This window comes from Ixodes scapularis, unplaced genomic scaffold, assembly GCF_016920785.2.
Source record: "Ixodes scapularis isolate PalLabHiFi unplaced genomic scaffold, ASM1692078v2 PGA_scaffold0__279_contigs__length_252992795, whole genome shotgun sequence".
NCBI lineage: Eukaryota > Metazoa > Arthropoda > Arachnida > Ixodida > Ixodidae > Ixodes > Ixodes scapularis.
The window spans coordinates 132197033-132221173 of NW_024609835.1; positions in this window are offsets into that span (position 1 = coordinate 132197033).

The window sequence follows — 24141 nt, forward strand, 5'->3', positions numbered from 1 at the left end:
CTTCAGCTAGCGGCAACAGCGTTCTCCTGTCGACTTTCAGGGGCTGGATTATCACTAACAAGAAGTCTAACATTCGCGGCATCGTAGGCGGTGGAAGCCAGAAAACGTTCATCCAAAAGGATGTGTCAACAAGGCTTCAACTGGACACAATAGGGTACCTCGACCTGAAATTCAACACCTTCTCAAGCACAATTTTTCATCAGGAAAAGACTGATCACACTGCCCGAGGTCGAGCCGCCCAGGCGTCGTCTAACCAAACCATTTTCCGGCGCTGGAAGTAGCGGCAGCGCGTCGTGGACCAATTCTAGAGACGTTGGAAACAAGATCTCCAAGAGCATCGCTCAGCACATCTCGCCCGACCCGCTTGCAGCTGCCCACCGAACGTTGGGGGCGTGGTTTTGCTGCGCGATGACCGCACCCTAGGTAACCTGTGAGGAACCGTCCGCGTCACCGAGGTCTTTCTCTGTAGAGACAGGCACGTGCGAGCATGCGCCATCAGGTTGCCCTCAGGTACATCCACACAAAGACCCATGCAGCTGCTCTACCCACTGGAGACCTGGTGATCAAATGAGGGGCTTGCTCATCTGGGGGGGAGGGTATTGAAAATTAAGATTAAAACGATCCTTCCTCGCGCGCGGGCATGGGGGCGGATGGGAGAAAAGGAAAAAGACGAAGTAAATCGATCACCAGAGCTGGGTCGTACCGTTCCTTTCCCCTACTAGCGCTCTCAAGGCACAACACATGTTGTGGAGGCGTCCTTTTTTGTTGGTTGCTTACCACGTATGTACTTTAATTTTAACGAGCTCCGTGGTAATGTGCACGCGCAGTGAAACACACCTCACAAGAAACGAAATGACGTGACTCCAAAAAAAGGCAACAAAAAAAAGAAAAAAAAAAATTCCAGATAGACCATGAAATTAAATTTGAGCATAAAAAAAGTGTAATGAAAGTACTCGATACATATTTCCCATTCTAGTTGTGAGGTAAAGAAACCACAAAGCAGACACTGTGCTGTAGGGCACAACAGTGTTGGTAAAGTGAATTCATTCCCGAACAGCTCAATGAAAATTAATCAGTGTAGATACCTCATTTCTAGCACATTCTTGCAAAGTGATGGGGCGTGTGAACTTGATTAACAATGAAAGCGCATTTGTTATTATTTGATAAAGGTTTTTGGTTATTATAATTATAGTTGCAAAAGGCTTTCAATAATACTTCCAAGATCGGAGGTTAAGGCAATCAAGATAGCTACTTTGAATACACTGTCCTAGAGGCACAAGTTGATGAGCGGTGGAATAAATAATGATTTTAACTTCCTTCACCGTTGATTTTATGTGGAGCGCAAGTTCGTCTGCTTCTTCAACTGGGGATTGCCGTGACGTCAAAACGCCGAGCTCTGATTGGCTCTGATTGAAATGACAGTGGTAGATTTAAATGCTGACAGCCTTAAGGCCTGCCCACTATCCTTCCAATTTCAGCCAATCAAGCCGAAGTGTTCGGAAGTCACCGCAAACCCCGTGCAAGGAGCAGACGAACTTTCGCTCTGCCTATTTTTGCGTGGCATGATATTGATGCGACGGAGAGGAAAGCAATAACCTGCGCAATAGGGCCGATCATTTTCAAAGTAAGGAATACGAGGGGTCAACACGACATACGAGATCTCCTCGTTAAATGTTGGGAAGCCTTCAAAGACGAGAATGATTATTGAACTCATTGTCATGATTTTCATGAGGAAAGTGTCACAGGTTATTTTTGTTTTGTTTTGTTCATCATAAGCCGACTTCTCCCATTCGTGAAGTACTGTAAACGACTTAATTTTCCCGGGCTCAAATTTTCGCGAGTCGGGCCAAAGTTGAAAATTCGAAATTATTCGCGGGTTCTAATTTTCGCGAATCGAGTGTAGCTTCCGTAGCGTTCACATATTGCCCGAATGTTTCGCTGGACGTATTTTACGCGAATTGTAGTCGATTCGCGAAATTCGCGAAAATTGGGTCCTCGCGAAAATTTAGCCGTTTACAGTAGCTATTTCTTTCGCGCGTTTTGTTCGCGCGTTTTGATGAAAGATTAGCATCAGAAAGGAGCTTCCTACAGTCTATCGCATTGCGTGCCGTCCGACCTCGAACGTTTTAATCAAACTTTCAATCCATGGGCTTAAATAAATACAACCATACAGTCACCAAAAAAGAAGAAAAAAACTTCTTGTACGGCTTGACATCTTGTCATTGGCCTGGCATCAGACGTTCCTTCACGTCGTTGCTTGACGCCATCTATGACGTTGTGCATTCTTTTTTTACTAGCGGAAAACAAACAGCGCAAGGACAAGGACAGAGTAGAAGGCGGTAGACACACACAGCGCTGACTTACAACTGAGCTTTATTGGCACTGACAACATGTATAAATACACAATTTGCCCTGCCCAAAAGCCAAGAAAAGAAACACAAGAGGAGTACTACACGTGTTCCTAGAGTCATCTGCAGGTGCCGTTGCTCTCCGATCTGAGTAGAAAAATACACTCCTTTTCCGTCAAGGCAAGTGACGGGGCACTAACACACTCAGAGCCCGATTGTCCAATGGCGCGGGCTTCTATAATCTCACGTGTCAGTTTATCTTTTTGTTTACTGATGACCGTGCATCGTTCAAAAAACGGAGTACATCCGCAATCCGTTTTTTGAACGATGCACGGTCATCAGTAAACAAAAAGATAAACTGACACGTGAGATTATAGAAGCCCGCGCCATTGGACAATCGGGCTCTGAGTGTGTTAGTGCCCCGTCACTTGCCTTGACGGAAAAGGAGTGTATTTTTCTACTCAGATCGGAGAGCAACGGCGCCTGCAGATGACTCTAGGAACACGTGTAGTACTCCTCTTGTGTTTCTTTTCTTGGCTTTTGGGCAGGGCAAATTGTGTATTTATACATGTTGTCAGTGCCAATAAAGCTCAGTTGTAAGTCAGCGCTGTGTGTGTCTACCGCCTTCTACTCTGTCCTTGTCCTTGCGCTGTTTGTTTTCCGCTAATATGAATGACCAACTAGCCCAATCGTCAACACTACTGATCTTTTTTTACATTTTTACAAACGTAAGATAGGTTTCAGCTGGTCTTTGAGTCACGTAGTTTTACCCCAAGGAGTCCTCAGTTTTCCGGCGTTAACCTCTAAAAACAAACAAAAATGAAGAAAGCCACGCAGACTGACACACAAAAATAAATTACAAGGAGATCCATTGGATGGTCCTAGGGAATGCGTAGGCATTATCGTCGGGAAACGCCATGCCCGTCGCCTTTGGAAATCGCTAACGCTGACCCCTTAACTTTTCTGTTTTGACTTTCTCTTTTGGCTTTCCTTTTTGCTTCCACTATGTTTTACGGACTCTTTTCGGCCTTGTTATGGGGAGAGTGTTTGTGTTTCCCAAATTACGACGTGTGTGGTGTTTTCCGACGGCTATGCTAACGGATTCCGTAAGAATCCACCAACAGATCGTCCTGTAGTTTTCTTCGCCCTTTTTTGTACTCTATAGGGTGGCTCAAGTCACCAGGCTCGATCTAAAATGGACCGTAAAAATCGACGCCTGCACGTAGCAATCTAAACTTTTTGTCAAAGGTATATTTCACAGGTTGGTTTTTTCTTGTAAAATTACAAAGCGTAGTTCTCTTTCTGTAAAAAATAAGGCCAAGAAACTTGCCTGGGTCAACGGCGGGCAGCAACGCAGACGACAGGGGTCCAGTAGTGGGGTGTGTTTGGCGTTCGTGTTGATAGATGGCGCTACCTCCTAATCGCGACGGCTCGCGACCACCGTGGTTTATAAAAATGAACATAATCTTTTTTGAAACATACCTTCGGTTAAAAAATAAATGCGAACAATAAAAGCAAAACTTAAAGTAAAAAACGCATCTGCATTACGGCGGCGCTTTTGCTGCCATCGGATTTCGTCTGCGTGTCGTCTGCTATCTTTGGCTGGTCGGCTGCACCTTCAGACGCTGCTCCCGACGCCATCTATCAATACGAACGCCAAACACAGCTCGCTACTGGACTTGGTCGTCTGGGTCACCGCCCGCCGTAGACCCTGGCAAGTTTCGTGGCCCTATTTTTTACTAAAAGAGAACTACGCTTCGTAATTTTACAAGAAAAAAACCGACCTGTGAAATACACCTTTGACGAAAAGTTTAAACAGCTACGTGCAGGCGTCGATTTTTACGGTTCATTTTAGATCGAGCCTGGTGACTTGAGCCACCCTATAGTTTTCAGAGCACGTCGATGCCCAGCAATACGGACATCCATACCATTTGTGGAAAGCACTACATATATACCACTCGTGAAAGGAACCGCATCTAGTAAAACTTGTGGAGGGAACTGCATGAATTGTTTTAACTTCACACACAGATCACAGCCCACGCGCTGCTACTACAAAAAAAACCAGAGCGAAGAACAACCGGTGACGGCAGAGCGGCCACTGAGCATGCCCACATTCAACAGCACTGCAGCGCCTCCTCCTCTGTTTCTCCGTGACAGCGGTGCAACGCTCCTTTCACAAAAACGAAAGCGCTAGTTTTGACAAAAATCCGGCTGTGTCTGTCAGTTTGTCAGCACCGGGGAAAGAGGGAGAGGTTGACGCCTGCTGAAGTCAGCGCTTCGGACCAATGGAAGCGTCGCACGCGTCTGCCCCCCTCACCCGTTCTCCCTCTATCCTCGGCGCTAGGAAAAGGGAAGTCACCGCAGGGCTTTGTCAAAACCGACTTGCTAATGCTATACGCTTAGAAAAAAGGGGACCAAAAGGAGGTAAGAAACCGCCTTTACCACCCTCCTCCCGACGAGGGGGGAAGCGCTTCGCCTTTTACCTCCTCATACGAAGCAGACACTAGCGTCCTCTATTAAGAATGTGTTGCTACAATGTAAAGTTCGCCGCGAGGAAGCAGCAACGAGGTAAATGTTACCTCCCTGAGGATGTACCTGTTTGGGTGCTGCGATTGTCTGTGGAAAGGCGTAAACGAGTGCGCTAATTGGTCTCCTCGTATGACACGTCATTCTTGGCGCATGCGTGGGCGAGCGCCTGAACGCGAGAAGACGTTCGAGAAGGAAGACCGTCATAACGGTCTTTCTTCTCGAACTGTGCGAAGGAGGCGTCCCAGCGTAGGAACGTTCTTTATTGTTTTTTTCGGCTCAGTCTCTTTTCACGAAGTCACCGGGAGCGCTCCATTGACTTCAGTCGAAGATCCGAGTTGTGCGCACAGTATGCAGATAGGAAAATGATCTGCCCGGGTGACACTGGGCTTCCATTATGACGGTCTCGGGAAGCCGAGCCCCGTCTCCCATAGACAAAGGGGTGGCGGACACGTTTTCGCCTTTGAAGGCATCGAGCGTTCGATGAGATTAGTGTGTGGCACGAACATAGACTCGGTTTAGACCACCGAAGTTCATGAAGACCGAGAACTAGAATGACTGTCGCTTGCACTAGCGCATATTTAGAAGATTGACATACGCTAACCAGTGGAGCAGTCAGGAGCTTTTCCCGCTGTATGTGTGTGCGTGCGAAGGTATAGGAGGGGGGAGACCGGCGGCCCGGCGAGCCTGGAGCCGGGCGGCCGGGCGACAAGACGCCTTGTGAATTGGGGGTCACCCACGTTTAGAGTGAGAAAGCGTAGGAGGTTTTCTCTTTTTGGGGCCGTTGGTGTCGCGTCCGTCGTTAAATTGAGGATCTGATAAAATATTTGAAAAATCTCATAAGATTTTTTTCTTTCGCAGAGCAGGAGTCGATTAGGCTTTCATTGGCGGCACCAGCCAACCGGCGTGATTAATTCTCAACATTGTTGATATTTGTAAAATTAAGTGTTAAACACTGCGTTTTTAATAGTAACGCTTTTCGTTTTTTTGTTTTTTTCTTAACTTAAGGAGGTTCAATAAGTATTTTGGTAAAACTTCACGTTACCTTGAAATACGGAATATAAATGTCTGAGCTTATTCTTCGTGCGCTTCACGGACATTAATATTAATATATTACGGAATAAGGTCATGAAGTTGTTACCGGCAGCGACACTATTTCGTCTTGGCATTTTCTTTCCGTATGATCAGGCATTTCTAAAAGTTTCATCATTCAGTAGGCGAGCTAGAAATGGTTTAAGTTTGCATAATTATGATGTTGATTGACTATTTTTCTTTTTCCTGCGGCTATGTTGTAGGGTTATTTCGTCGAGGGTACTGGATGCCTGGTACCTTGGACTTATCTTGTGAGAGTTCTTAACATTGTTTACTGCAGTTAAGCGTAGTCCGATATTTTATTTTGATTTTCTTGTTCCCATTTGTGCACTTGAAACGGGGCTCGTGATTTTTATGTTTACTTTGTGTGTGTGCTGTTCGTTCAACTCCGAGAGAAAATTGATGGTATACTTCGAGGAAAGAAATTATAGTAAGATACACAAGTCGCTTGCGTGTGTCTTTTTCGGTGTGCTCTTTTTTATCTTTTCGTCCTTGCCTGCTGTTCTTTTCATGTCTAAATAAAACATAAATTCAATATTAAACTGGCAAATGACTTCGGCAAAAATGTTTACATATTTTTCGAAGTTCGTCATTCGGCCGTTAGGAATTATTCCTGCGCTTCGCAAAATTAATAGTAGTATAATACGGAATAAGGTCTTTAAGTTATTGCCGGCAGAAAGATTAGCAATTATATTGTTGTCTTGGCATTTTCTTTGCGTGTGATCAGGCATTTTTAAAAGGCTGATTATTCAGTAGGTGAGTTAGATGGCTGAAGTTTGCATCATTTGAAGTTGACTGAATATATTTATTGCGTCCTGCGTCAACGTTGTAGGGTGATATCTTCAAGGGTACCGAATACCTGCTACCTTGGACGCATCTCATGACAGTTTTTAACCCTAATTACTGCAGGTAAACGTAGTCCGATATTTTATTTTGATGTTCTTGTTCGCATTCGTGCACTTGAAATGAGGCTCTTTAGTTTTACTTTTTCTTGGCGTGTGAGGTGTTCGTTCATTTTCCAGAGAAAATTGAGGGCATACTTTGAGTAAATAAATTAGAGTAAGACACAAAAGGCGCTTGAGTATGTCTTTTTCGGTGTGTTCTTTTTTGTGCTTTCGTCCTTGTGTGCTGTTTTTTTCATGTCCAAATAAAACATACATTCAATTTTAATCTGGCAAAGCACTTCGGCAAAAATACTTGCATATTTGCCGAAGGTTGGAAGTTAGGGTTGGCGGTCATGAGAGTCGGCTGTGGTGCTGAGTAGCTAAAGTGGTGTAGCACTCTCTGGTGTATGTTCTTCCTCTGTCCTTGTCTTAAAGCGCAATCATGTTTTTTTACATACAATACCAACTCGCCCAACAATCAGCACTTGTCAATACTAACCTGCTACAGTAGTTGTACCACTTTGACTAAGATTTGTTAGTTACCTAAGTAAATCTAGGTGACAAATCTAAACATGACCGGTGAATACAAAGTGCTTACCAATCTACGATTACCACCGGCCACCTGATAATATTAGTCAATAGTGGTTAGTCAATAGTTTAACTGGTCACGTCTGGTAAGTATGGGCAATGCGTTTCAATGCCTGAACCAGTGGCCCATCAAATGCTCCCCCCCCCCCCCCCAAATGCGTCTTAGCAAAATCTAAAATTTCTTCACCGTTCTTTAAACTGGGGATGATAGGTCTCAATTTCATATAACATAATTTTCACTTTTTTTTTTGGTTCCAGGCAGGAAGTGCAATCTACAGTGTGGCAGTCAGCTCAAGCCTAATTAATCATGAGGTGCCCTGCTGTGTGGCAGTGGAGGGGAAAATTGAAGCCGCGTCGCCTGCTGAGGCAGTCCTGGTTGCATTCTGCCTCTAATTCATTTTTTAACTTTGAGTACCGTCACCAGTTCAGGCGCAGTTGATTGCATCGGAGTACCTAATTGCTCTGAAACACTCAGATGTGGAGTCACGTGCAGCAGATTGCTTTCAAACCTAAGAGAAATGGCAACAAGAATTTTCTTCGTTTAATGCCTTTTATGCAGGTTTAGGAATTTTTTTTTTTTATGTGGTCTGTTTAATGCTTTTCTTTTTGTATGACATAGGTTGGGATGGTTGATTGTGAGAGTTACAGAAAGGCAATGCTATTGCTTTAAAGTCACGATTTTGTAATTTCCAAAATCACTGCTTTTTGCTTTGTGCAGCATTGGCATACTTAATTTATTTCGGTCTACTTCATACTCGCTGTCTGAAAGCATTTGAGGAGTTGTGATTCCATGTTCGGAGTGATTTGTGCTCGCAAGGTTTAAATACAAAATGGTTCTTGATGGCTTGCATAATTTAAATACAAGATGGTCAAAACTGATTTTTGCGATTTATTTCAAGTGAGTTAGATCCCTTTGGCACTCGCGGTAGTTTGGTGCAGCTCATTAGCAGCAGAGGATACGAGCGCTTTCTTATTTCCACATCAGAAGAGCAAATCCCAGTGTCTGCTTTCCTCTACTCCAGCATTCATCCCACTACTATGGATAGGACGGACATAGTGTACTGCTGTCCTTGAGTTGCAATGCACTAGTCATTGCTAGTCATGTCTTAGTTTGTATTGCTTTTTGCAATATGTGTGATACAGAATCTATGTTATATCACAGTGCGTTCATTTTGATTCTCAAATATGTCCTCTTACCTCTCAAGGGGGTTGAAGTTTCTCTTTAAAGGAGGTAAAAGCTGACCTTGAAAGCATGCACTTTTAACCCCAAAAAGAACTAAGACTCCCTTTTTTTACTTAAACAGCACACATATTAATAAATAAATAGTCTAACCAACTCGCCCAACAACCGATTTTGGTACTAAGATTATCTCCAAAAGGAGGCAATGTTGCACTTTAACCCTAAGGGTAAGTTTACACTTTCGTTGCAGGGGGCAACGTTACCTCCAGAAGGGGTTTCCCTGTGTGCAAGTTGGTTACACCCCTTAAGGACTGCAGTACCCTTTCTTTTTTCAGAGTATAACGCATTAAAAATGCCTGTCTCGCAAGCAGTGACAGCATCATATTCACACGGCACACCAATCTTAGGAACCATTTCGGTGGACCTGAGAAATGTGTGTATCACGTGGCCTTAGAGTCAGTATGGACAAGTCTCCGGGTCCGCGGTAAGTCCGCGTAGCTGGAGATAAGTCCCATGGTTATCGCGGACTCATGTGAGGATTGCTAGATTTGGTTTGGGCAAGTTGGTCATTTGACATCTGAAGTAAAAACCGTGCAACTGGAGAAGTACAAAGACAATATGGACGGGACTCAGCGCAGTGGTTGTTTTTAGAAATGTATTTATTGAGACTAGAGGAGGAGGGAGGGTATAGGCTATGCGAATAAAAGAAAAGTGATCCATAGTCGGACGGTGGCTGCCCCTATTCCGGGGCTCCACCGGCCTTAAACGCCAGCGTGACTCTTTTCACCTGGATCAACCGCTGCTAGCTCGGCTCTCAGGTGTGGAGCGCGGACTCCCACCTTTCCACCCTCGGCTCCTTGATCGGTTCGAATTTGGGAGTCACCTGATAAGCACATATGGCGTGGTACGCGTTACCCTGTTCCCACCCGCAGTGAGAACACGCGGGCGATGGGTTGATCGACTGGTACCACACGTTTTGCTTGGCCGGCGTAGTAGCGTGGTCGTCTGCAGACTTGGCAAGTGGTATTTTTCCTCCTTCGGGAGGTACTTGTCGGCAGAAAGAACTTCCACCTGGCGAGCAGGATGACGTTAAGGTACTCGAGAGTACTTGTGTCCGGCCAAGGGTCGATTTTGAGGGCGGAAGAGCCCAGGCTAAAAAAAAAATCAATAGGGCCGCGGCATGTACTTACGCTGTGACCGCGTCCGCCGCCTTCTGGGGGCTCTCTTCATATACCGGCGTGTCTTCCCGTCTTGTACCATATCGGGACGTCACCCGCGTATATTGCGACCTCGATTCCAGGGATTTCGCTCAGCTTGAACGGGAGTTTCCGCATGGTCAGGCTGAAGAGGAACAAGGACAGAAGGGCACCCTGTGGCATGCCTCTCGGGCCCAGAGTGATCGGCTTGGACTTCTTGTGGCTTAGTGTTAGGGTGGCTTGTCTCCCCAACAAAAGGCTTCTTATGCAGTCGTACGTATTTTTGGCGCAGCCGATCTTGTTCAGGCCCTCAAGGATGCAGCCGTGTGTGACGTTGTCGAAGGCGTCCTTCAGGTCCACCGCGAGTATGGCACCACGACATTGCCGCACACTAAAAAGGAGTACGCGTCAAAATATCACAGTCAAAACTGCAATTGTCAAAAGAGCACCGCGTCAAAAGAGCAGAGCGACAAAACAACATGCGAAAAAGCAGCACGTGACAAAACAGCATGGCGTCAAACAGCAAAGCGACAGAAGAACACGTGCCAAAACAGCAGGCGACCACGCAGCACAACAAGAATGTAACACGCACATAAATGTATGCTGTTTTTTCGCAGCTGGACACATTATTAGCAGCACGCGCCCAAATAAAGTACTTGCTGCTAAGGCGTTCAGCAAAGCATGTCTATTGCCGTTACATTCTATTATGTGCCGTTATATGACTTTATGTTATTATCTGCGCCGTTAGGTTTTATTCCCTAGTTATAAATTTTCGTGCATGATTAGTAATATAAAGCATTCCCACCACAAGTCAATGAAGCTAAATTTCTTGCCGTATTTATAATGGCTAATTGATATTTAATTAGTTAACGTTTTATATTGATACCACTGCTGCACCTCATTTACCCAAAGGACAAATGAAGATCCCAATTGAGGAGTTTAATGAATCTGCTAAAGAAACAGGTTATTTGACATACATTCTTGTTTTACATATAGCTTACATCCAGTAAAAAAACCTGCAGCCCAAAAGAGTGTCCATGAGGTGCTGTGTGTCATACTGTGGCAGGACGTTCCGTAGTCCTTGCGATATTCTCGCGTCTCTGATGAACCGTATGGGGTGCATCCCATTTGGCTGTCGATCATCTTCTGGCTAAGGCTTTGCTCTGTCTTAAATGCCTAAATGGTCCAATGCGGGTCAGAATGTTGAAACCCGAGCAAAAAATGAACACTCCAACGCCCTGCTTCTAAGCTGTTGTTAGTCTCCGGAAGCTCGTCTACAACGTGCTCACAGTTGCTGCAGAGCAGCAAGGGGAAAGGGCGGTTCCCGGCTGGTGCGGTTTCTTCCGAAGGGCATTCTAATACATGTACGCTCGAATTAATCGAATACCGAAGACGTGCTGCCATCCTGTCTCATGACAAGGTCTTAAATGTCTTCAACACCTGGCGACTCTCATTAGCAAGTTGCGTTACTCTAGGAATGCCGGAGTCCCGGGATTCATTCAGAGAGAATAATTTGACCCGAATGGGACGTTTAATGGTTCTAGAAGAAAAATTAATCCAGTGCTTTCTATTGAAAGAGTTGCCTGACTTCATTAACTATGGAATCTGGTGTCTGGTGGCGGAGTCGCGTGATTCAAGTAAAACGAGAGTCACGTGATCTTATCTGAGAAATTTCAGTAACTCCCGTGCGGGGTTCAGGTGATTCTAGCAGAAAAATAACGCAGTGAGTCCTATGGGGGAGCTGCCTGACTCTATCAAATATGAAATCTGGGGAATCTTATAGTGGGGTCACGTGATTCTAGCAAAAACTGTAGTCTCTTGATTTTATTGGTGAAATTTCTTCTGAAAGGTAGTCGCGAGCTGACTTTAGGTGGCGGGAGGGGGGTCACCTGACGCCACTGGGTAATAGGGTTACCGGATTCTATTATTAACTTTATCTAGTGGGTCAAGAGTCAACTGACTGTAGTGAGCACCAGAGTTAGATGACTCTTTTAATGATATCACTCGAGGGACAACTCTGAACTACGCCGCACAATTTAGCGTCGACTCTTTTTTTTAGAGTGTGGAGCTGCCATGAGCACGTTTTAGACAAGCTTTTTAAGACCAACAGCAGCGCACAAGCATGACAGCGCCGTATTAAATCTTTGCTCGGGTTTCCACGTCCTGACCCGCCGAATCGGCTCATCGAGGCCTTAAAGACGAAGCAAAGCGTTGCCCAGCAGAAGATGATTGACTGCCAAAGAGGAGGACGCAACCCCTCGAGTTCAAAGAGTTCAGAACACGAGAATCTCGCAAACTTACTACAGAACGTCTTGTCCCATTATGATACACAGCCCATCATTAACGCCATTTTGGGCGAAACAAGAGTGTATCTAAAAAAAATATTTCTTGAGCAGTTCCACTAAACCCGTAAATTGCGTTCTTCATTCACCCTTTGAGTAAATATGGTGAGGTATTTGTATCGATATGAAACGTTAACAGGTTAACAATCCATCAGTCAATTATAAAACAGCAAGAAATTTGGCTTCATTGGCTTGCGATGAAAAGGTTATGTATTACTGAACATGCACGAAAAGATATGTACTAAAATATAACGGCGCAGGTAATAATATAAAGTCATATAACGGTAGATAATAAAACATAACGGCGATACAAGTGGTCTGCTGAACACACTAAAAGCAAGTACTTAATTTAGTCGCATAGTGTTAATAATGTGTCTTACAGAGAAAAGAAACATCATGTATATACGTGCGTGATTTTTTTTTCTTGCTGCGCTGTTCTGTCGCACGCTGTTTTGGCATGTGTTCTTCTGTCGCTCTGCTGTTTGGACGCATGCTCTTTGGTCGCTATGCTGTTTGACGCGGTGCTGTCTTGACGCGGTGCTGTTTTGACCCTGCTCTTTTGTCGCGTGCCGTTCTGACGCGTTTCCAGATTCGACATTTTAGTTTCATCCAGGGCGTGGATTCGTTAGGGGCGATGAATTTAGCCGGGAGTTTACAAGCCTAACGCTATAAGGTTGCGTGATCGTCTATGTGATACGCCAGAAGCAGATGGAAAAGCATGTTTAAGAGGATCGTTTTGTTCCAGAATGTTATAGTGCAGTATTCCGATATTATTGACATTAAGAAAATTCATGCTAAAGGTCAGGCCGAAATTCGTGCGTTGGGCGGCTCGTATCCGGTAGCGTGTATCAGTGAGGTCCGCACTGTTCAATTGTTTGGCTTTCTGAGTCGCATCGTCAATTACACTTAGCAAATAGCTTTTTTCTAACACGGGTCTTCGATATTGACTACTTGCATCGAAGTCTTCTTTTTTTGAGAAAATACGCTTAAATCGAGGCACTTGCCTATAAGGAATGCTATTCCTACAATGGCGTGGGTGGTCGCTTCGATATTGGAGGTATTGGGGACTTTTAGCAAATCGCTATCGTGTTCCGCGTACCGTAACTACCTAAGACTTTGAAGCAGGCTTTTAAGCGCGCACCCCGCGGTCGCAGTATGCTCCAGGCGCGCGCTTGAAAGCATGCTTCAAAAGGCTTCGGTAGTGCGGTACGCGTAACACGGTAAAGGTTTGAACAAGGATTTCGATTGTTGTCGATCTGTTGGTTTACAGTACAACATTATTGAGAGTTTTTATTGTTCTCTTTTCGTAGTGATGTTTAAGAAGTTAGTATCGGTTTGAGAGTACGTGCGGGTAATACAAATGCTCGCCTTGGTAATTGCCGAGCGTGTTCTGGTTTCCTTTAAATACTGTGCAAAGATCAACGAATCACCAACTTATACCGACGAGGTGTCAACCGTGTCACGCGTGTCTTCACGCGACAACTACAGTTCACTCCAGTACTGGGTGACAAATCTGAAAGCTCTAGGCTCCGAAAATGATGCACGTGTCACATGCACAACACACCACCGAAATGAGTCTATGGTGTGCTGCTCACTCCTTGATATAGGGTTTAAAGTGATTTGTGCACCAAGTTGAATCCAACACCGCCAAGTTGTATCAAACAGAATTTTCTAAGCAAAGAACACACACTTCACCTAAAAATTTGTAACCCGCCCCTCCTTCTTTCCCCTTAACTCTACCCCAAGATTGATAATCCTAGATAAGCACACCCCTTTTTAGCTGGTACAGTAAGACGTCGCTCGGCAATCGGTCAGCGGTTTGAGCAGTCCGACTTCCTCTTCCTACCCTCTTAATCTTATTCCACATAGGTTCCAGTTGAATTAACGTTGTTCATATTTTGTCTGGAACAATTCCCGTTTTATGTGGATCTGGCAATATATGTGGAACGGCACTTTTGTTCGTTTTATTTTTCTTTTCTTACGTGGAACCCATCGCCGCTATCTCAGACGGTCGCCTATCTGTCCCAGTTAAAGCCTCCGGAAAGTGTATTTCCGTACTATTTTTACCTTTGTCGCATTCCAGTTAGAATTCTTTGTCGGCAAATCTCCACATGCTGAGCAGAAACGAGAGAAATAAATCGATAACCAAAACGCAAAAAAGGAGGCGGCGAGCATTCAGAGAGGCGCCGGCAAGAGCTGCAAAACATATGAACAAATGGGGGCTTGATGATCCCGTCCTTCCTAGGACTAAGAAAATAGTTGCAGAGAAGGCCCTTTATGTTGATTTTGAAGAAAGAAAAGCAATAGCCAACAGCCAAGAGCCCTAAGAGTACGTTATAATCTTGGTTTACATCACCTTTGATTACGAGTGCCCATGGTGTGGGTGGAAAATTTAAACGGGCAGCGCGCACTGTTACAGGTTGAGGAACCTGCTGCAGCATGCGGTTTTTCCACGCGCCCGCGTTCCGACAGTTGTGGCTGCTGTGGTGGTTGCGGTCGTGCCGGTTTGTTGGTGCGCTGATTAGCAAGCTAAGCAAATCCGCCGACTTTGAATTTGTGCACGCAAATGCAGTGCATGATGCATTTGTGCTGTTCAACGTTTGAGTATTTTTAACAGCTTTACTTGTGATTGTGCTCTATGATCTCAGCGATCTCGGATTTCATGTTCGGAGTTCCCTGTTCTCATCGCAAGCACCTGCTTTACCCTGCCGAATTATTTCGAGAGGGGCTTTCGCTCTGTCGGTTTCTGACCACAGTCGCCTGCGTTGCTTAGGCCGCCCTAGGTGGGGCCGTACGACTTATGACTTCTTCGATACGTGATGAGTTCAATCGTGTTCCGCAATTTTATTTGCGTTCAACAAAGCATTTTCATTTTGCCGCACCTTTACGCGGCATTCGTTGGGTCTTGTTATAACGTTATAATGAACTTGAGGATAATTTAAGGCAAATCACTCGAGTTCCTTTCATTTACTTTAGCACATTTCCATTCGTGCAAACTAAAAAAGCGTTGTGGGTATCTTCAAAAAACTTGCCGCGACAAAAAGTGTCACGCATGTGTTCAATGAGCCTAAATGTACTGCCGACTTGTCTTGATTTTGCTTTCAATGTCAAAGCGCCCAATGCATATCGGAATTCCGTATTAAGGGGTTTCCTATCGAGTTTCTTATTTCGATTGCGACCGGATTAAAAATGCCTGACTGACAGCGGACTCAAAATTGAGTAAAACGGTTTAGTCCATGAAGAACAAACTGCGTGATCATTTTATATCTCACATTTGTCCTTGCCCAATTTCATAGCCGCACTAGATCTGACATTTTTTTCTTCCGATCTTGATCGGGCATATTTGAAGAATCTCGCTTGGAAGGATTTTTTTTATATATAATATATACCCATACTGCATTGCTCCCGAGCACCGACCAATGAAATCGGGTCTGAAGCGCTTTCTAAAAGCGCAAGATCACCGAGTCGCGACACAGGAAAAGGCGTCTCGATTTGATAGCCAACTTTGGCGCGGGAAACTTGGTGGTCTCATCTCAAAGCTCTATCAACTGCACATGAGCTTTGACCCGAGCTTTAGGGCATATAAGCAAAAATAACTAATAATACGTCTTACATACACGCAGCCATGAATAAGCGCTACGGTATTTAAATTTACATGTGCATTCATTGACTTAGGGAAGCTGTCACCGACCAAAGAAAAGCAACGTAATGATCTGGATGTCCCTAAGCCGGGATTGAACCACTGAGAATGTCGCTCTGGCCATCACGTAAAAACAAAAAGCTTCAAGGAAAACACTTCTACACCTAGGTTTGTGCTTCTGCCACCTTCACTTTCTGTTAGTGCAACGAGAATCAAATCTAAAGCTGTTTTAATCCTTCATGAAAGTAGAGGAAATGCATTTATTATTTATATCGTCTTTGTTACGTTAACTCTAAAATGGCACTTTAAAAATCACACATATGCAGCAGCGGCGCATTTTATAACCCTGTCATTGCCGCCATAGTTCGTGATTGTGTCGTTTTAGATTTGACCTAAAATATAAACCTCTAGAAATTAGGGCTAGAGTTGCTCTAATTTTGTGATGTGTTTTGAGCAGGGTGTCGAACCGAAAATTTTATCGGTTCCGTTCCCGCTCGGGCTCAGGGCTTTCGGTTCGGCTCCGGTTCAGTTCCGGGGAGCAAAAAATAATGGTTCGAACCGGTTTGAACCGCAAAATTGAGAATATATTCTCCGTGTTCTTTTTGCGACAGGCACTATTTCAACAGTGAAACGAGTATCTCTATACATTTTTACCATTCGTAGAACGATAAAATTGCCTAATTTGATTTAAATGAAACAGTAAAAAAAAGCTAGATTAACATATATGACTCAGCATCTTCTTTTTAACCACAGTTGCTTATATTTTACCTGAATCTATGGGTTATCCGTTTGGTAGGTCGCCTAAAATACTCGTTAATGCTACAACTTTTCGCCGCAGTATTGCGGCGAAAAGTTGTAGCATAATATTGAATTTACGAATTAAATACAGTGCATAATATCGTGAAATGGGAACATTCTTCCCTTATATATCCCGAAATCTAGTTTACAAAATACGTTTTACAATATATATGATGACAACACAACTGAGCTAAAAGCAATATTACTTTAAAAATGCCAGGAAAGTTTTAGGACAAATCCTTTCAGTCTACCTTCTATAGAAGCACTGAGCGGCAATCAGAACGCCTGCTTTCCTGTCCAATATAATTTGCACTCAGCACAGTGATGCAGGCAAATTCATGTAGAAAAAAGTGACCTTCGTAGTCAGATCGTATCTGGCCTAAAATAGCGCGTACCGAAATGAACATCTTCTACATTGCTTGGCGTTTGAGGTGTGCTCTTGTCAAGATGCCGGTAAATTTAATACGCAAATAATCATCACACTTGCTATTTCTTATACTTTTGTTAACTAAAACAAAGTAGTATTTCATACCCTGCTCCACATTGCAGCTGCTTAATTGGTCACTTTCTGACGGTCTTCGTGCGCAATCGTCATAGTTCTGCCAAGCGCCAGTGTGTACTTTGTTTTCGTCTAGCCCACAGAAACATAAAATTCTTGCTCATCACATAAAAGGAGCAACATACTTTTATATGTTTGAGAGATTGAATATGTGTCAGGAACACATGTTATTTGCAGCTCTCCATGTGCAGCTCTCCACGTGCATATAATCTCCCTTCATGAAAATACCGAACCGGTTTTGAAACGTCGGATTCGTTACTGTTCAGGACTTGGTTGGTTATCGTCCGTATTTCTCTAATACAGATGCCTGCATTGATGTTCCTAATTACACATATATATCTCAAAGAACAGACAATATATATCTAATTTAAATCACATTTGGACATTTGGACATCGCAGAATACATTCCCGGGAGGCCAAAGTTATATTCGGTTTTACGTGTTCTTGTTTTGGTGCCTCATCTTACAACTCTGTGCTTTATCAGTCATGCGCGCTCTAACATTTTATTAAGCTGCCACATATCATCGCGAGACAGCTATATATACTACCCTGCTTTAGAATTCGGACATCCCGTTTTGCTATACTTCGTTTTGGGCTTAAAGGGGCGTTACAAAGGGACGAAGAAAACCAAATGCTGTTTTGAAAGGCGTGCCTATAAGTATCATACACGAGCATTCAGTGACGACATTGGTCTAGAGAATCAGATAATGACGACATAGAATTCTAGAGGAAGGACTGCCTGAATAGACGCAAGTGACCCCTTCTTATCCCTTCAAGCACGTGACTCTCACTAAAAGTTTTACTCAGAACACCCGTAAATTTGTGGGGCGTTGACGTCTTCCTAAGTGGACGCTAATTTCACACCCTTAGGAGCTAGAGGGACGGCGTTCGATTTCGAACCTTCACCGTTCCGTCTCTGCTAAGCCTCCTCGCCTTGTAAAGCGTTTTCTAATAACTTCTGGGCCCTGGTCCCATGTTTTCGGGGCCAGCTGGCTGAACAACCGCCGCCACCCTCCTCAGCCTGGGAGCGGGATTTTCCCGCTCCCGGAGGGACAGTGGACCCCTACGGACCTTCGCAAGCCGACCCTCCTGGCAAGATCCGGAACCCACAAAGAAGGAAGAGCATGGCGAGTCCAGCCCACCCTTACCTGCCCGACAGCAACCCCGAGGAGACACCTGCTAAGAAGGTAGGGCTCGTTTACACTGTACCGGACGACGAACTGCAAGCTTACTCTGCATATAAGCGAGAACTCCCGAATCTTACAGAATACATGAAGAACAAGGAAGCTTTCCTTGAATTTCAACAGAACCAGGCTGCTATTGCCGAGTATGTGCAGAACCGAGCAGTTGCTGCTGAGTATGAGCAGAACAAGGCTGCTATTACTGAGTATATGCAGAACAGGGCCGCTTTCCAAGAATACAAGCGCCAAAACTCGACGGGAAACTCGTCGGCTAGTTGCAGCGAAGTTCTCTCAGGCAGTTCCAGCGCTGGAGCGAGTCAGCAACACATAGCGTCCATGGACGAAGACAGGGAGCAAGAAACAGGTGCGGCTAGACCGTGGTATCAAATGCGCAGACGCGGCAAACGTCAGAGATACTACGAGATAAGCGACTCTACGCCATCAACACCAAACTACACGGTCGTCTTAAAACCCATCTGTAGGGAAGACGTCTTCAACATCGGCACCAAAAATATAAGAGACGCCATCACTAGAACAAGTGTTGATGACAAAGAATGTTCCATTCATGTCAACGAGAAATCGAATACGATTGCCATTACAACCAGGAATAAGCAGGCGGTTGATAAGCTCCTCACGATTGGAACCATTGAGCAGAAAGGAAAGGCGCTGGAAATGAAGCCATACGTCGCCACGTCGAGTGCCCAAACGAAGGGGGTCATCTACCTCAGGGGACACGATAACGACGAAACTCCGGAGTCACTGATGAAGGAGCTGGAGTGCAGAACTCACCAAATTTCGGCAGCCAGGATTATCGGCCGATCTGGAAGAACCGTGCTCATAACTTTCGAAAGTCAGACCCTTCCAAGATATGTACGCTATGCCTGTGAGTCTTTCAAGGTGTCGTCGTACAGGCCCAGACCCCTCGTCTGCTACAAGTGCCACACACTCGGCCATAAGGCCGACGTCTGCCCTCAGGACGCCGTCCGGTGCGGCGGCTGCGGCCACGAGCACGACCCCGCCGTGGGATGCAAGCTCCAACCTAAATGCATTAACTGTGGTGGTGCTCATGAAGCAACGAGCAATGACTGCCCTCTACGCAAGATTCCCGTCAGAAGGCAACAGCAACCCGGTTCGCGACTACAGCCCTGGCGCGACGCTGAGAGAGAATTCCTGGACCGACAAGGCTCCAGGGCCCCTGGACCCCAATTTGAAACGTCGGCTGCTTTTCCTCCCCCACCGCTGACGTCGCAGTCTCAATTTCCTCCACTGAAACCAAAGCACGAAAGCACCAACGCATGGAGCGTCCCTCTGAGGATATCGGAACCCACGGGGCCTTTTATCACCAGGGCAGAATTTAAGAAATTTGAGGCCAAATTCACGACACTCGAAAATAAGGTAGATCGTCTTTGCGGACTCGTATACGCTCTAGTCAACCCACATGGACGCTAACGCCGACATCTCAGACATCCCGGAGAGGCATTTCCGAAAGCGAAAGAAACAACATAAGATCTGGTTCATGCAGTGGAACTGTAGAGGCCTGCATTCCAAGCTCGCGGAGCTCAAGCTTAGACTCGAAATTCTCCGGGAGGAAGCCCCTGACGTAATTCTGCTACAGGAGGCCTACGTCAAGGATGTCAAGGTCCGCAATTATAATATCTACTCTCAACCGAGCATGTTAAGACAGGGTGAAGTTCGATGCACGACGCTTACTCTTGTCAGGAAATCAATTCCGCAAGTACAACTCGACACGGTTCCCTACTGTAGTGACAACCGCGAAGTTGTTTCGGTACGACTCAAACTGGAATCTATAATTGTGGACGTGATCAAAGTGTACATTAGACCCAGGGTGAATGAAAACACTTCTCCTGGTTGCGCAGAACAGTGGACCCAAGGACGCCCACCGTCGTTGCTGGAGATTTCAATGCCATGCACAATTTGTGGGGGTACGAAATCAGAAACACGAGAGGCAAAGAACTCAAGGCCACGTGCGAAGCACTCCGCCTGCAACTATACAACGACAAAGGGGCTCACACCAGACTCTCGCAGCACGACTCCGAAACGGACACATCACCCGATCTCACGTGGGCTTCCAAGAACCTCAAAGTTAGGTGGAAGACGCTGCCTGACCCTATGGGAAGTGATCACCTCCCGATCCGCATAGACCTCCTGCTACGCGAGTCTCCCAAGAGACCCGTCACCTTCATCAAGTGGGATGCCTTTCGTGCCAACATGGAGAGCCTCAGAGATCTTCCGCTTGATCGCAGAATTGTGGAAGCGGTAAATCATTCCAAGACCACGTACCAAGTCAAGGAGGGTACCCCGACGCCGGATCTTCACCTCACGAATCTCTGGGCTTCGAGACTATCGGCTCTAATGACATGCAGGACGAAGAGGACACTCAGACGCAAGGTGAAGCTCAACCTGGCAACCGCCAGGGCCAAACGCTACACCCTGAAACTCTTCCGCAACCGATGGAGGGAATTGTGCAACTCATTCAATGAGAGGACTGGCCTGCGCCGGGTCTGGCGGACTTACAAAGGCCTCGCGGGGAAAACCGAGGCTCGCAACACTGGCAGCAACTTAGCCCTGCGCCTCGGAGTGTCGGAAGATGACCTAGCCAACGAAGCCGGTAGTTTCTTCTTCCCACAACAATCCCCGCCACCTGGAACTGAGATCTACGCTCCGGTTTTGGTCAACGTCGAGGAACCGGAGAACGCCCCCTTCACGCTGGGCGAACTCATCGAAGCTCTAGAGTCCGCCAAGACCAATACGGCACCTGGCCCAGACGGCATCTCTGTCACCGCCCTTCGGAACCTGCTAACAGAGGACATGAAAGAACTCCTGCAGATGTACAACGACGCGTTGGATTGCGGCAAGATCCCGGCCGACTGGAAGAAATCGACAGTCCTCCCCATACCCAAGCCCGCAAAACCGCCTACCTCAATCCAAAATTTGAGACCTATCTCGCTAACTTCGAACTTATGTAAAATCTTCGAGCGCATGGTTCAGGCCCGGCTTTCGTGGATCCTCGAAACCCGAGATGCGCTTCACCCCATGCAGACCGGCTTCAGGCCGGGATTGTCTACGCAGGACAGCCTCGCCACCCTTAGCAAAAAGAGGCTGTACTTCAAACGAAGTTGAATTATATTTAGTACGAATATTCATTTTGTATTTATTCTGTATTATTTTGGCCGCATTCGAAATACGCGCGTAATGTATTCAAAATACATGATAAATATGAATCAAAAAATATTTTAGATATACCAAAAATATTATTCCTGCACACTCAAGATGCCATTTGTGGATTAAAAACCGGTTACACAATTTTTTTTATTTTCGATTTTGTCAGCAAATGGTGTCCCTGTGGTATTTGAAGGCACTACTAAATACATCTCACAAAGCCACATTAGAAACGAACACAAATACGAACACCATGACGCACTGAAGAGCTCATTCACAGTCCCGTTGACTGCTCTAGAGCCTTATATAGCCTACATATTGAAGGTAATAATTTTTTCGGTGACCACCTCTGCGCTTATTAAGGTTACAAGTATTCGATCTTCTCCTCGGGAGTCTGTCAAGGGGGAAACCGTGTTTTGAAGTTCGTGGATGATATCTCTTACTAAAAGGCATTGGTACAACTAATAACAATTCGGCACAGTCCCTAAAACAGTATCCACACAAACGGCTCATAAAATACATGTTATTGCTTCTCTGCGTAGCACCACTCAGGGCGAAGCGAATCAAGGCAGTTTCTTCACTTTAAAATACTGTAAACGACTTTATTTTCGTGAGGACCTAATTCTCGCAAAGTTGGCGAATCGCCTACAATTCCGAAAAATAGGTCCCGTGAACAATTCCGGCCAAATGTAAAAACATTAAAATCTATATTGCGATCCCAGCGCGTCGCGAAAATTACAATTTGCGAATTATTACAAAACTCCAGCTTTGACCTAAATCGCGAAACATCGAGCCCGCGAAAAATAAATATTTTACAGTATTTGTTTTGCCTTTCCTTTTTAGTAGTTGACTATTTAATATGGTAGTTAATGTCACTGTATTAAAGTCACTATTCACATCACGTACAATGGTGAGTATACACGTTCAGTGAACTAACATTGTGCTAACAAAACCACGCCAAACGTATCTGTTCACAGCACCTGCTGAAGCTTTCCAGCATCAGCAAATGTTGTGGTTGTAGTTCCCGAACCCCGTTTGTGATTGGTGTGCAAGGAACTGATCGTGTGTTCTTGATAGAAAAAAGGAAACAATAACATAAACTGGGCTGATTTATCAGTGCGATGCTGCGCAATTCGATTGCCAAACTAATCAAATGTATTTAGGCGCTTCAGTGTACTCCATATCAGCTTGAAGAGAACTTCAGAAGGGGAACTTTTAAATATTTTGGTAGTTTAAGTCAAACTACCAATGTATGGCAGTCAAAAGGTACTTAGAGTATAACACAACAGTATTTACGATTTTCAGGTATTTTAAGAGTATACTGCACGTATTCTTGATTGCTCCATTTTTTTAGGGTTGGAGTATATTTTGCATGAATTAAATCAATATTTCAAGAAATATATGTGAAAGGTATTTTGTGCCTATTAATTTAGTATTTACATATTTCAAAACGCATGAAGGGAACTTCAAATGTAGTTTAAGTAAAGGTATTTGAAAATGATTTTTAGAAGTATATTTTAGTACTAAGTAACAAAAAAAGAAGTTTATATTTTCGGTATATTTTTCGTGTACTTACAATTATAAATTGTATTTCAAATACACTCAAATTAGAATGTGGTATATTTCAAACGTATTAGTTTTCGCTAAGGGCATGCTTCACCACGATATCTTCCTCAAACCACAGTTCAAGGCGCAACCCCGCACTGTCGTTGCTATCGATGTAAAAAAGGCCTTTGATTCTATACCATATAAGACGGTCATCGAGGCGGCTCAAAAGAGGGGCATTAGGGGAAAGCTCCTTAACTTCATTAAGACGTTTCTCAATGACAGATCCTTCCAAGTCGTCGTTGGCAGCACCAGAAGCCAGTGGAAGCACAATAACGTAGGAGTCCCGCAGGGCGCGGTACTCTCCCCCGCGCTGTTTAATATGGCGATGGCGGATCTGGCTTTTGCCCTGCAAGAAGTTCCGGACGTCAGTTTTACCATTTACGCCGATGACGTCACGCTCTGGACTACCAAGGGCCTTGCGAAAACCCAACAGCGAAATATGCAGCGCGCCCTTGACGTTACCAACGCATTCGCAGTGCAGTCCGGACTTACTCTCTCCACCGAGAAAACTGCGTACATGGTCGTTTCCAAGACACGACGCGAGCCGAAGCACCCCATTCGCCTCCAACTGAACGGCGCCAACATTGAGTCTACTAACACCCTAAAGATTCTCGGCGTCACCTTCGACCGATCTGGAGGCGCGTCAAGCTGGCTCAAACAAACCAAAGTTCAGTGGAACAAAGGAATCGACCTTCTGAAGAAAATTACCAGCAAGGCATGGGGTGCCCAAGAGGACCTTCTCAAGAAACTCGTCAGGTCTCTTCTGGTTTCTAAGGTCGTCTACGGTCTGAATTACCTGCGCCTGACCACGACCCAAGAAGCAGCGCTGATAGTACTCAACAGAAAGGCAATGAGAGTCATTACAGGCTTACCCAAGTTTACACCGGTTGAACAGCTTGAAGCTGCCGCACAGATCAATACTCTGCGTGACATTGCCAAGGAGATGGTCATTGGGCAGGAAAATCGCCTATCCAGATCTCCACCGGGCAGAATCATTCTCACCAAACTCGAGAAACATG